We start from the raw sequence: 13,225 nt of genomic DNA, 5'->3' as shown, positions 1-13,225 counted from the left end.
TCCAAAAGAAGAAACATTGGAAAGGTTGCCTCCGCTCGGCTGGTGTACTTCCCCGCTATGCCGATCCTGTTTTTCTAGTACGACATTGCCCCTAGAATATTTAGCACGTAGAACGATAACTCAAGAAAAATTTCATTCGACGCTTCCTTACAAAATGCACCATTGCGTTGTTTATCTTAATCCATGGTCCAAAATAAATTGAGTGCTTTTGTACTATGTACAAAGGCTTTTTCCGGGGCATTCGTTTCAGCTCTCACGCGCCAAGCGGTTTTTGCCTCAAATTCAAACTGATAATTCGTTTTCACATTAAATGCTTACCATAACGGTAGTTATAAACAGATTCTGCTGGAAACAAACTCAAAATGAATGAGATTGAGCGTTGAAGAAATCTGGCTTTAGGACTCAACACACTACTTACTACTCCCGGTTGACTATAAGGGAGGAAGGAATTGCAACCTAATCATGGCTGTTAAGCACTTGACGAAGAAATTTAGACTATTTGTTTCCGTCGACTTCAAAATTACATCAGGCTGAAGTTTGTTTAAGCAGTTTGAGAGAAGCACAGCAGCAAATACTATTTATTCACTCTAATCTCGGTCGAATGCTTCTTCAATCTACAATGGTAGAAACTAGCCGCCACACTGGGCAGAATCACATGCAAAATGACCTCAAATTACATTACCAAGGTAGGCAAAATCCAAAAACTCTTTTCAGGGCAACTTTTGCCAACATCCGACGTCTATGATGCAGCCGTAACCTTGGTTTGAGAGTCAATGGCAGCGGGCGGAGTGTGACTGATAGTGCTCTGTGGATCAGATACGTGACCTTTACGCACACGATGTTTGACTGCCAGTTTCTCCGGAGCATGAGTAGGGTATGGCGTGAACATTGAATTAGCAATGCTGAGGTAATTCAGATGGTTTTAGGAAAAATGAACTCTCCTGTGATAGATGAACTGTTCGTGTTTCATAGTTTGTGCTGTTTATAACATGTACATCGTATTCCAGAGGACCTTCAGTCTCAGAGCATTTTCCCCAGCTCTTAGCTGAGTGGGAGTGGTCAAGATGTAAACAGTAACACTGCTGACCTACTTACCCATGTGCGTTCATGTCTTGTTTGCTGAGCCTGCCTTGACTTGTTTTCCCATGGGTTCCGCGCGGTCGCACGTCCAATGGGAATCACGAGACCGTCGTCGGAAGGAACGACCGAAACCGACGCTAGTGAGCCCTCATTCCGCTCGCCGTTGTATGATGTGCGGACTTTGACACTGCACTGTGCCCGTCAGTGACAGACCTGTGAACTTGTTGACGCTACGAACGGTAATAATTGAGGTTTGTTGTACATATTAACTTACCCTTGTGTGAATAGTACCGTAGAATTATGAACCCAATTCTTCCTTTTGATATTCGGGATTGTCGAACCTACGCGTCACTCAAAGTTTTGTACTGGGAACCTCATCACCCTATGGGTCCTGCAAATCGCACAGCAGTTTTATCTTAGCTTCAAGCATAATTTGCCACTAAAATCTTCGGCTGCTGAATCTTCCTCGTTGGCAATACAAGCTTGATGAAACATCCAGGTTGCTTTGCATTCGCACTGGATTAATTACTCTGGATACGAAGTTGCTGAAAAGGATGCGGAACAGGCACGTTTGATGGATAAACTTCTATAAGACACTTTCCCATCTAAAATGGGTGATGAATATGTGTGAGTCCAACTCGTCATTTTAAACTGCTCATTCGGCGCAGTGATGTGAAGAGGACAACTCAATAAAACAACACAAAACCTACTTTCCGTCGCACGGTATATCACCCACTAGTCACATCACACATCCCATTGACACGATAGTATCTCGGCCAAACTTCTTATCAGAAAACAATGGATTGCACCATGAATTTTGGGTGGCTGGCAACTTCACTGATAAAATCGCTCCGTCTCTTCGTAAGCTGATGAAACAAAACTGGGGTAGTACTCCGAATTAGTGGATTTTTATATCAACTTGTGTAATATTCATTAAACTAATAGAAGCACCTTATAAAACGAAAACCAATGCGCAATACTTTTATTATATTATTACGCAAATCAGCCAAAACTGAGTGTGATGTTACCAACGTAAGGGCGGATACTACTAATGAGATGTGCGAGTAGTATGTGATCTTCTCGTAACTCCGCCTCAGCATCTGATGGAAGGTGGGGTTTAGTACGAAACTTGAGGAACTGCTTTGCATCGCTAGTTTAAAAATGCGTGATAGTCACTGAACATCCACGGATGTTCAAGAAGGTGCGTGATGATGTTCAATTTTTAAAAATAAGGTGCATAGTAGAAGTTTACATTCCTGTTTAATAGTTGGAGATAGATAAGTTTGCGGCGATGGGCCTTCTTCCTTTCACCAATAACACGGAACTAGCATGAGGGGAACAAAGTAAATTGCCACAGTATCAAGCATCGGTATAACTAAATCTTAGCTGAGGCGAAGAAAATGACCGGCTACCGAATTCTGCCTATGTGATAAGTCATTGTTCATTCAGACGAGCTCCCCTTTACTAGAAGCCTCATTAGTAACTTTAGCCGGTCGTCATACACATGGCCAAAAGCATAGTTTTAGGTAAGTTCTTACCCTGATGCTTCCGTTACTGACAAGCTCTCGGGTAACACCATTTGCTATACAAGTAATCAGTTTATGCGTACTGGACCATCGTTTAGTAGCTTTCATGATTGCTGCTGTGTAGCATACGAGTAGGCTTGATTCAGATTCACACTAAAGGAAATTTTCAGTAGAACATATCGACCTCTGTTCTAGAACACTGCTGTTAGGCGCTGTTAGGTGCTAAGCATGCCTCCCAACAAAACATACTAAAATGCTTGCAGTTGCTCGCCATCTATTTCCTCTGCGGTGGATTTCCCCATGGTAAGCCCTGGCAATTTTTACACAAAAATATTCTTTTCCAAATCATTCTAAGGAAATTCAGCAGAATGGCTCGTACTCAGAGAGGTTTCCAAGATCGACCGACCACTAAACAAAAAAAAACAATTAATTAGGTGCTTACACGTACTAAAGAGCAATTATAAATTGTGAAATGCAACGCACGATGGACGAACATATTTCTAATGTAAAAAAGTAAGTTTTTACGAAATCACTTACTCCTCAATCCAACTTTTGGGTTTCATAATTTCTGTATACCGAGAGGCTAGAGACGAACCCAAGGTTCAAGATTGGCCGAAAAAACGTTCATGCGCTGTCTACGTGTAGTGCGCACGAAAGTGGGTTGAATATTCCCACAGGAATTTAAGCACCCATCTGGTAACATATACTAGCCAGGTATTTCACTGGATTCTTTTGGTGCCTTTGCATGTTGGGCGGCCCCTGCTTTACCATGCCTTGTAATTTATAGTTTCATGTGATATCGCAAGTAGATACCAAAAGACGTGAAATCAAACAAAGAATATTGGTCGAAACGACCGAATAAAGCGCAAAAACGTCGAATTACTACACGTTTCAAAACCTGGTGTACAAGGGTCCAGGAAGTTATTCAGCGAAGCAGCTGAAAGGGCGAACAAATATGTCAAAATCCTCTAGATAACCTGTAGCCTGAATTCAAGTGCATACTAGTGATGAGTAGTACAAATGAATTCTCCGGTGGTTAGTTGGAATCACTGTGGGCATTCATACAAAAATGGATGAAGTTCAACCAACTTTTCCTAGCGAAACTTAGGACAGGAAGATTCCCCACCGTCCTTAGGTTTTCAAATGACATCAGACGTGAACATTCTCTCCTTAAGTGAAGTAACTTACCACTCAAGAGAACGACATTACAATCTCTACGATAAAGACTTTTATTTTACTTTCTGACCAGTTTTCTTGGATGATTCCACAGTGAGTTCAGTAAGTTTACGAAAGTTTTCGCAATCCCATCTTCATGGAATAGCGTGGTCCAGTGACCTGTACGTTCTACTTTCATCACGGTGTACCGTGTTTCTTGCCTAATAAACTAATAAACTCGGGGAAAATCGGGGACTGCGCCTACCTGATGAGCCCCAACAAGGGCGAAACCGGTCGTGGGCTGTCGAAGAGTTTTCAGAAACCTTGTGAGTAGTTTCCTTTATGAAAATATACTGCGATATCTCGAATATCCTGCCAACTGAATCATGAGGCGCCCTGTGTGCAGCACATTCAGTTGGAGGACATCATAAACGAGAGATTCAATTGAGTCTCCCGTGAAAACCAAATTGATTTGCAAATGAGTGTATTTCTCGAAAACACATAAACTACCTAGGTGCCGTCTGTGTCTTTTAGGGCATTGTGGGATGTACGTAACGGTCCGTTTCGTAGGATAAATATTCTTAAAACTGAAACAAGCTTCATTTAAGCGTTGGGAGAATTCTTCACCGCAGCTTCTTTATCTTCCCCCTAGATCACTAGGCTGTTTTCGGACAAATGTGATGCTACATCTGTGCGTGGCATAAAATATTTCATGCCATCAGCCTTACTCTGTCCATTTGTCTTCTTTGAGATTCATTTCTTCATTTCGTTATACGGTATTGTAGCTAGTTTTCTATCTACGATGACGTCCATGACATCAAAATAAGTCAAATGGTTGGCAAAATCAGTGTGACCTACCGCTCGTTTTAAACTACTTCCCGTCGGAGACGTCCAGTTCCTCCTGTACTCAAGTTCTCTTTATTTTAGTCTTAAACTAGTCTTTCTAGCTGCAAAACAGTTTCGAAACATTTGGTGTTCAGATTGATGCGTTGCTTAGTTCTTCATTTTTTAACACCGCATTTCATGCCTAATGAACCAGAACCTATCAGTTAGGCGCCAGAGTGCTGACTACGGAGCTACAGTTTTCATCTACTGCTGCGAACAACCTCTCCTTGATTTAAAGACGTCTTAAATCCGTTGCCAACAGGTCTGTCTTCACAGGACGAATTAACGCTGATATATCACGCAACGCCTCGTGCAATATGGAGCATCCGAAAACCTGTTATCGCAAGCGGACTACAAACACAATATGTTGCACGCACCACAAGCACAACTGGTTCCCATAAATAGGATCATTTTTTTTGAGACGAGAAAAACCCGACGGTTTTCAGATATTTATCACTGATTTAGGCCTGACTGAGGAACAGTTTTGTTCCCAACGTGCACAACAAGACAAAGGAAGTAGTTCCTAGTTTGAAGAACATATCCAGCCATTTTGGTTCGTGTGCTATATCGAACTGTTCTTGTATACCAGAAACGAGCCTAGGGAGGATAATCGCAATATGTGACATTTGTCTCCTTCCGTTGAATTTGCTTTGTTTGACAGTACTTACTATCATAGTTTTACCAGCCAACTAGTGTTACCGCCTTGTTACTGAAATGTCTCTAATATATCCTGTCACATACACAGCTGTTCGGTGAGACCAGCCTGAAAAAGCCTGCTATTCTAAAAGTCATGCATTACCACACAATACCATTAGAGAGTGACTCCTCAATGAATGGGTCAATGAGGAAACAGAATACCGAAAATTGAGTGAGCAGCCAATTTTTTCAGTATTCAGTGGCTACAACGAGATGAGTACTATGACTCGTTCTTGACGGATGCCGCACAATCCGTTCTTAAAATGAGAAAGTTAGCTTTAACTGGCTGTGAAGTTTGTAGAATTTGTACTCACTTTGCCCTCCTGTTCTACGTGTCCTGACACATTTGGTATAGTAATCAACTTTCAGAGAAGCGCTAAACTGTGTGGGTTCGCCCCCATTAGGATTCATAAGTAATGCACATCCCCTGATGTACCGGGAATCGACCTCCAGACAAATGAATTCGTGAGGATTCTGTTACAACTTCTCCACCGGCTACGTCCGTCTGCCTAACATCACCAACGGTGACTGACTATCTTTGTCATGTCGACTGAGAGGCACGTCAGCCGACGTGCCATACAACCAGGACAGACCCGGATTGTCGTTCGGGCTTTCGGTTAACCAGCCACATTGCTTAGGTATGAACAAGTTTACCCATTCAGACGTGATAATTCTGGCGGGTTTTGTTGAAATAGCGATAGCATTTTTGTCTAGCTTGTTGGTATCCTGAGCTTCAAATCCTGGTGAGACCAAGGAAGTGCATTGTTGATGAGCTCCATAAGAGTGTAACAAGCATGCAGTAACCCTTCCCACTGCTGTATAATTGCACCTGCACGGACAGGAGACTGTTCAAACGAGAGTGATGTAAATGCAAGCACTACACTGATTCTCCACCCAATAGTTCCCGTAGATCTTTGCAGCATTGGCGTTACTGTCTGCCGTGCATTCTCACTCAAACATTATTTTCACTTTTATAAAATTCTTCCATTATTGTTGGTAGTTTGGGGGGATTAAGGGACATTCAACTGAGATTTCTTCCTGTAAGTAGGATCAACTCTATGCTAAAAAAACAGAGAAGCACTGTGCAGCTCATTTATTTCCACTGGGAATCAACAACAGTGCACATTTCAAGAAGCTCCAGGAAGCTGCGAACCCGCGGTATCCAGATTGGTAGTTTGACCAATTAACTGTTCGGCCAGGAGTGTGATAAACTCGCATTCAGACGGGATATAACGCCACTCAATCCTCAACCACAGAAATCCCATCACGTATTATCTAACTACTTTTTCCTATGATGATGATGATATGATGGCTTCCAGTGAAACTTTCAATGCTCCATAGGGTTATAAAACGCTATGCAAACTTTCTCTGCTCTACAGGTGAAGGAGGAAAAAGACTAAGAGTCTTCTTTATCGTGGAGTAAAGCATATTGAACGAAAGTGTCTACTTCTGAAGGATTTTCTGAAAAAGATTTGCAAGCATTTCATGAAGAGCTGTAGATATTTTGGCTCAAAATTCCTGACGGCATTTGCTTTTAGTAGTGGACTGGTCGCGCCAATAAATTAGTCACGTTAGACGAAACCGGAACTAAAATTTCAAAGTCACCTCACTGTCCACAGAATTCAGAAGCTAGAAAATTTGGCATCAAACATAAGTTCAAAGGAGCGAAAGCAAAGGCTTTTTCGGTAACACTTCGAAATATTCTCTTTTGACGAGTTCAGTGATAAAAAAAGAAAATAAACTAATCACAAGGCTAACATAGTCCCTTGATTTCATCCTCATATTTTCACATTCGAGGGCAAATTTCCTTAAGCTTTTATCAAAGGAACATCCCAAGATAAATAATAATCGTTCAACTGTAACACACTTTCGATGACTAGCTGCCATGCAACGCGGAGGAAGCACGAGGGCTGGAATACCACCAAGTTGCAGGGGAAGTCAAGAGAGGCAGAGGTCGGGTTCGAACCAGGAACCTTCCGGTAGGAAATCCGCGCTCTAACCACTGGGTCATCTCGTCCCGTGTACTGTACTGGCATGTGTACTGGCTCCCAGATAGGCAACATTGTGAGAATCGGGTTCCGTCGACCTGTGGCTTTAGACGCAATCAAACGACCTCTGTTACGATAACAGACGGCTTTCAGAGAGAGCTGCTGGATTGCTCGGATGATAGCCTAGTGGAGTGAGAGCGATTATGAACAGTCACCTGCTGAATTTATTGGCTCATATTGTGATAAAATCACACTAAGCTTAAGTGAACGTTCTTTCAACACGATAGAAAGAATCATGTGACATTATTTGAGACAACCGACGGGGGTCCGCGTTTTCGTGGGAACGGTTCGGCAAATATTTACACATTTTTCCGACCTCACTGCCAACTAGGCACAATGGTCGCGTTCAGCTTTCGTTGAGTAATGAAAATAGTTGGATTCAGCCTTACAAGATTGGATGGTTTTGTCACTTGCAGACTGTCTTCATATGGCCTGAAAAGGCACCGAAACTAAGCGTCAACTTGGAGGTAGCATGACTATCGTCGGTATTTGTAACATACATTTACCAGTTTGTGGATGGTGTTGAATCTCATACCTCAATAAATATCACTGGTGCATTTCCAATGACGTTTCTGAATAACGTTCTTCATTCCCCTATACTTAGCATGGAAAGGAAAATATTGAGAAGAACATGGCGTATAATAAAACGAAGCACAATAAAACTGAGCGGCTGAAACACCCAACATACTGAAAGCAAAAATTGGTGGTGATCTTCTTGCATTATCTGTTGAGTGCATGTTCTCGAGAACATCATGAACCAGTGATTTAGCTGAGTCCCAAGTGAGTATCCCGTCAAAACTAAATTGGTATGCAGGTGAGCGTATAAGTCGAATTTCGTGCAATTTGGATTTAATTAGGACATAAGGTTGACGAAACCCAGAGTTTAGCTGAGTCCCAAGTGAGTATCCCGTCAAAACTAAATTGGTATGCAGATGAGCGTATAAGTCGGATTTCGTGCAATTTGGGTTTAATTAGGACATAAGTTTGACGAAAACCCAGAGACCGAGCGTAATTAATAGCTCCAAGAAGAGCGAAATTGGTCATGTGCTGTCAGAGAGTTTTGAGCAACCTTTTTGAGACAGATAGAACAGTGTTCTATTTTTAAAAGCCCCTCAAGCAGTGATGATTTTGAACCAAATCCAGTAAAAGTCAATCAGTTAATGAGTGGGACTGATTTTTTGATTATCTACTGGTACCGTTCCACCAATTACATAACAATGAGTCACTTCAAGGGACTGAGCCTACCTGAGTAGCTCCGAGACTACTGAAATCGGTTATCGATTTTCATTGGATGGTATTTCCAAACCCCAAAGGATATGGAGAACTTTTCATTGACATTGCAACAAGCTCAATAATTTACTATAAATCTGGCTTCATCAATAGTGTTTTTAATGTTAGATATTTTGATGTAGTAGGATGTTTGTCAGCTGCTGGATGGATACTTGCTCAGCATGGTCATTCTCTTGCAATGTTCGATCACTAGCACAGCGCTGGGTTGGTGTGATTAAAAATGGTGTGCACCGATCTCTAGACATAACTCGGGACGGGGTAATCTCCGGTTGTTTGAATGAGCAGTTCTGCTGAATGAACTGTTAGGCAGAGTAAAGTTCAAAGTGTGTGGATCGATACGATACTTAGCATCCACCAATCGCAATCGACGTACGTGCGAAAACTCGCGTGCACTACACACATCAACTAATCCATCATCCGTTGTTTTACACAAAGTGCACTGATAGCATCACCTTGCTTTTTGTTGAAGCGGTCGAGAAAGATCTGTCAAGCTCAGATCGACCACTAACTATTGGTAGCTTTTTGATGTACTATTTCGGAGCTTCTAAATGTACGCAACAAAACGCTCTGATTTCTGCTACACAAATAGGGAATCACGCTAAACGAAGTTGTGCCAGTATCACTGAAAATTATTCTTTCTTTCTCCGATGTATTTCTGAAGAATGCTGCAGGTACACCAATGAAAAACACTTCCATTTTCCCCTTCTAAAACGGTCATCTATAAAAAACTACTTCCCTAAAAATTCTCTTTTTCGTTTCTTCATAAATGGCACAACTGCTACAAAAAAGGATCATCCATTTATGTTTTCTGACACTAAATGAGCATAGACAAACTGACTATTGGTTGGAGTTGTGGGATCGTGCTTTCGGGTAGCCGCATACGTAAATCGCATTTTGTCTGTTCGGCACATCACTCACTGCAGCCCATGTAGCTAACTTGGTATAGAATACTGCTTCCTTTCACTACCATCGCCCTCTTCCGTTGATTTAAAGATTAACTTCCTCAATATAGAAATTAGATTTGTGGCTGTGGGAGCCTTGCTCTGGATTCAGATTTGGTTTCAAACTGCGGTAAAATGATTATTCTATTCACTGAATTGTGTTTTTTAGGCCATTTTCGCTTGCATTACCTTACTGCAATCTTACTCAGATGAATCTTCAGAAGCGTCCATCTTTTTTGCAAGATTTTGTATCAGTGGTCCTTCTCCTGTCTCATCTCCGTTGTACCACAAATTTTCCTTGACTATGAGAACAACGAAAGGAATTGTGAAAAACCAAGGAGAAAAGAGAAACATCCGCCCACAATGCCGGTCTAACTCCGGAAGTTTGAACACGCTCACTGTTTAGGAGGCTCGGACTATGAATTCACAAGACCCAGAGGGTGGCAACATCGATCTTCAGAGTTCAAATACTGGATCAAGTGCTTAGGTTTACAACCCGGCATCGTCAAATCCAAGAAGTGATCAAAATGTTCTCTGCGCTAATTAAATATTTTTAAATTTGAGTATAAAAGCCAATTTGACAACAGAGTGGGTGGCAGCAGTGAGGAAGTTAAGACTGCAGAATACGTTGAAATGTTAGCAAGAATCTACTACTCATTCTCCTACAGTTGGAACCAACATCAGTTTAAAAAATCGATGGCGGCACAACTTCATCTTAGCACATTGTCATTCAGCAGCTAGCAGTCGTGTCCTTTTCCCGCGTTACAATGAAAAGTGTACTACACCCCTTCAGTTTTCACCACAAAATATACCCAACTCCAGCCAAATTTAAAGCGATTTCTGCGAAATCTAACGATTTTTGAAGGTATAAAACAATCCAGCCAAACAACGCAAAACACTAAATCAGTAGACTTATATGGCTTCAAGATCCACATCCACATCACTCTCGTTAGTATGGTCCTCCTCCCGTCTTGATGCAATCACTTCACAATTCTATACAAAAAGACCAGAGAATCCTTGTTACTGAGTTTAGCTCCATTTCGGGCTTATCAGCAGTACATTTCCTTGATGGTGCAGGGGTTTGAAATCCGGAAACGTGATTTGTCAGGCGGGCTTCTCCTCACTACTCAACCAGCCGAGACTGTACAATCAGTTACATCTACACCCCTTTAAGTAAACGATCTAGGGCATTATTTTTGCCCCAACCATTTTCCTGCAAACCTCCTGATGAGCCTTCTGGGATTTAAGTGTCGCAGCCGTTGTTCTGGTTTTATTCTACCATGATTCTCAATTTCACTGAAAAACATTCTACAAATCTGGCATATTCCACTCAAGATGTCGGCCATAGTCTTTTCCAGTCTGTGTTGAACTTCTATTTTTCCCCGGCTTTAGAAAGTTCGACTTCAAAAGAGTCTGATTCACTCACCTCCTCACAATCTAAGAATTATCAACTTTTTCACTTTTCGTTTATCACTTTTTGTGGTTAATGTCGACCAAATCCTACCGGTAATATTTAGGTTATTTATAAAAAAAACCACTGGCCTACCACTACTATCCGGAAGACAAAGACGATGAAGATTCTTCTTTTGTTACAATTCCTCATCGCAAATGGAAATGCATTTTTTCGTTCAAAGTAACTTCTATTCTCTTCCCCCTTCATCCCTTTGTTTCAAACATTCCTCAGTCACTGTTTTTTTGGTAAATACAAGCCAATTAGTTAGAAAAAAACCACTGGCCTACCACTACTATCCGGAAGACAAAGACGATGAAGATTCTTCTTTTGTTACAATTCCTCATCGCAAATGGAAATGCATTTTTTCGTTCAAAGTAGCTTCTATTCTCTTCCCCTCATCCCTTTGTTTCAAACATTCCTCGGTCACGTGTTTTTTGTAAATACAAGCCAATTAGTTAGGCAACGGATTAACTTGATTGCATGAACTAAGCTGGTTGGATAAACTGGCCTGATGTTCTGCCTTGTCTGAGAGCTAATTTTATTTCAGTTTGACTCCGACAAGTGCACAAGAATAGCCCAAGTAAAAATCCCCTAGAGACTGCCAGGTCTGGTAGCCAAACGCAAAAAGTTTCATTGATCTTTAGTTTCCGTAGAACGTAGATTAAAAACTGACAGACGATACCAGCCTGCCCAGATTCACCACATTCAATTTCTGGCCATATTTTTGTGAAGAAAGGTTAAATTTGAGCTTCGAATTTTAGTTAAATCTGTGAAATGCATTGGGATACCTCAGTAACTGTACGAAAGAAGACGGGTTTGCGGTAGCAGCGGTAGGAATATTGAGATCTGTTGGGGGAAAACATATGTCGTACTAGTTGTCTGACTATTTGAAAGTCATAAAACTACGTTAATTACTCAGAGTTAGCAAGAATAAATCAGTTTGGTTGACTCTAGTCATATCTGTTAGTGATGAACTAGTCGTTACAAAGCGTATTTCGCCTTGTTTAATCTCACCAACGTGATCTTTCATGTGAGAAAAGTAGCTTGCTCGGGGCTTGTAAACAAGGCAGGCCTAAACCCACTTTCAAACCCAAACTTGTCTAATGGTGCATGCAGCCAGTCCCCAATGATCATTTTCTGTTCATCTTGCACAAAATGGGTTTTTCATACCAAAACGAACGTTCAACTGATGATGACTAGCAGGCCGAATGAATATATCGACTAAAACTGCCTGATATTTGGCTGTACAGTGAAACGAGCTGAAGGTACAAAGAGTGATTATTTGGTTGGCTGGTCTGTTGTGCAGGCTAGGTTATTGATCTTGAAATATTGTTTTACTTCGCCCACCCAAAAAAGCGGTTTCCACGTGATGTCTCCGGCTTCTTATCACCCTATCTATTTGTGTTATGGTTAGCTCTGTTTTAGGTTCGTCCCATTTACTACATGCACAGCCCACCCTATCAAACCTGGTACACTGATTAAAGCCACGGAAACAAAGCAAGGTTCGCTTGAAAGAACTTAATGTTACTAGGGATGATAACATCTCTGCAACAGCCTACGACAATTTTTTCCCTCTTGAGATTCATCAGGTAGGACAGCCTCCGTGTTCCCGTCAACTTTCTGTGCAGAACATTTGGTCAAAGAATTTTGTAAATAAGAGAGTCGGCTGAGATTCAGCTAGGTGTCTCATTAACACCGAATCAATTTGCAAATGAGTTCATTCAGACACAGTGAAGCTTTCTTTGATTCATGTCCTGAAGTTTGCACTTTTGGTTCGAATTGTGGTTAGAGAATTAAAAGTCAAAATCCTCGAGCATATACCCAAGAGTCTACGAAGCCGTAAGGTGATCTGAACAAAGCCAACAACATTGATATTGAGTTGTATATTCGCGAAACATTCAGTCTAGGTACAATGTAATCCTCATCGTATTTCGATCTGCACTGGTAGTGGGTTTAGAATCAATCAAATCAAACTGATCCATCCTGTGAAAAACTGGTCTGGATGTGGCCTAGTCATCCATCCACATACTGGCGTTAGTTGGATTGGTGGATCCGACCAATCTAGACGTGAAAGCCTCGCGACAGAACACAGATGAAATAAAATCAAGAACATCGGAGGCAAATGGCATAAGTTATGCTCTTCAAGTGTTT

This window comes from Opisthorchis viverrini (assembly GCF_000715545.1).
Source record: "Opisthorchis viverrini unplaced genomic scaffold opera_v5_14, whole genome shotgun sequence".
Classification (NCBI taxonomy): Eukaryota; Metazoa; Platyhelminthes; class Trematoda; order Opisthorchiida; family Opisthorchiidae; genus Opisthorchis; species Opisthorchis viverrini.
Note: the sequence above shows the minus strand (reverse complement) of the source record.